Raw genomic sequence first — 2,500 nt, forward strand, 5'->3', positions numbered from 1 at the left:
AGGCACCTTGCCACACACATGCCCATGAACGACCAAGGGAACAAGGCACCTTGCAACACACACGCCCATGAACGACCAAGGGAACAAGGCCATGAACGACCAATGGAACAAGGCACCTTGCCACACACATGCCCATGAACGACCAAGGGAACAAGGCACCTTGCCACACACACGCCCATGAACGACCAAGGGAACAAGGCACCTTGCAACACACACGCCCATGAACGACCAAGGGAACAAGACACCTTGCCACACACATGCCCATGAACGACCAAGGGAACAAGGCCATGAACGACCAAGGGAAAAAAGCACCTTCCCACACAAACACCCATGAACGACCAAGTGAACAAGGCTTCTTCCCATACACAACCCCATGAACGACCAAGGGAACAAGGCTACTTCCCACACAAACACCCATGAACGACCAACTGAACAAGGCTACTTCCCACACAAACACCCATGAACGACCAAGTGAACAAGGCTTCTTCCCACACACTACCCCATGAACGACCAAGGGAAAAAAGCACCTTCCCACACAAACACCCATGAACGACCAAGTGAACAAGCCTTCTTCCCACACACAACCCCATGAACGACCAAGGGAACAAGGCTACTTCCCACACAAACACCCATGAACGACCAACTGAACAAGGCTACTTCCCACACAAACACCCATGAACGACCAAGTGAACAAGGCTTCTTCCCACACACTACCCCATGAACGACCAAGGGAACAAGGCATCTTGCCACACACATGCCCACGAACGACCCAAGCCCATCCTCACCGGTCTAAGGAACAAGGGGCCTTGACACACCATGAGCTGATTTCTAAGCAAGTCAAACGATGAAGGGAGAAAAGTGTTGTAACCGAGTCCGTTTAAGTGTTGTAGTTCCTACTTAATACATAGTCAATTGAAGTTTTAGTTCCAATCCGAACTGCTCGGAGCTAAGGCACCAAAACATCACATTCCATGCCAAAATCAAAAACACAGCTTGAGATGTACTCAAACTTATGTCTGTGTTCTTCCGAGTTCATCTAAGCGACTTATGAATAGCTAAAAGCCTTATCTGCCTGCCTATCACTAGGCGAAGGGGAAAAAAACCCGAACATGATATAATTACATTTCAAGTCCATTCGTCTATGTTAACAATGACCCACACAACGTTTCAATGACATTCCTACTTGATTTGAGCGACATATCAACAAGTAGGGAACCAAACACTTCAAGGCATGGCCAAAAATAGGCCACATACATTTATGCCCCAAACATGACATTTTTTTTATTTCAAAGCCTTTCATTTATAATAAAAAGCATCCCTACAACATTTCGTGTGAATCCGAATTAATTCGAGCGAGTTATGGACACATTCGCAAAATTATGCATCCCTGGGCAAATCAATGTCTGTTCCTGTCACCAAGCTCTTTGTGCAATATGTATATATAGGGGAACCATGGGACTGCTTCCCACCGGCGCCCCACTTGGTGTCTAGCGCCCAACGCTCTCGAGGCTGGCACGCTCGAGGCATGGCCAAGGCGCCCGGTCTTCACGAAAACGAGGCCAAAACTCCCCCCATAGACGCCCCACTCCCGTGTCCCCTCCCCCCGACGTCTTGCGTGTCCAAAAATTATGCATCATCAGGGAAATCAATGTCTGTTCCTGTCACCAAGCTCTTTGTGCAATATGTATATATAGGGGGTACCATGGGGTCTCATTCGCATAGGTGCCCGGCATGTGGGATGGGCAACTAAGAATCGTGAGGCTGTATCGGCACCAACAGGGCAAGCCAAGCCAAGCCCCACGACCCATGTATGAGGCCACCCCCCAACACGTTGCCTTGGAATTCTCGAACGATGACCTGAAAACTAGCCCCGTTGCCTTCATTTTCCTCGACACGTTGCCTTGATTTCTCGAACGATGACATGAAAACTAGCCCCGTTGCCTTTATTTTCCTCGACACGATGACCTGAAAATGAGCCCCGTGGCCTAGATTTTCCTCGACGTCGCGAGCATACTAAAAATTATGCATCCTCAGGGAAATCAATGTCTGTTCCTGTCACCAAGCTCTTTGTGCAATATGTATATATAGGGGGGTGGCCGTGAGTGAGCACGGCAAGGGGTGAACGCGCCAGACGGCCTTTGAGCGTGATCTTGGGTGATGGTTGCTTAGTTCCCGTGTTGCTTACGTAATACCCTTCCGAGTGGTGGCCTTGACAGGGCGTTTGGATGCCTTGTTAGGTCTCTGCGACAACGTTCCAGTGTTGTGGTCTCGCCTTGGCAGTGCGGGATGAATCTGTTTGTGTGGTAGTAAAATCACTCTGTGTGTGCTAATCTTTCGTTCGACGTGCTACTGGTGCCTGCCAGCATTTGATTTGTGCTGATGATCGGGAAAACATAGGCGTTAAAGTGGCATGTGTTGCTTTTTGTGATACTACTACGGTACGCTGGTGTATCCTTGTTGGACGTGCGATTGGGTGCCTAAGCGTAGCTAGCATTGGTTT

This window comes from Lactuca virosa, unplaced genomic scaffold, assembly GCF_052849685.1.
Source record: "Lactuca virosa cultivar CGN04683 unplaced genomic scaffold, Lactuca_virosa_CGN04683_v6 scaffold_21, whole genome shotgun sequence".
Classification (NCBI taxonomy): Eukaryota; Viridiplantae; Streptophyta; class Magnoliopsida; order Asterales; family Asteraceae; genus Lactuca; species Lactuca virosa.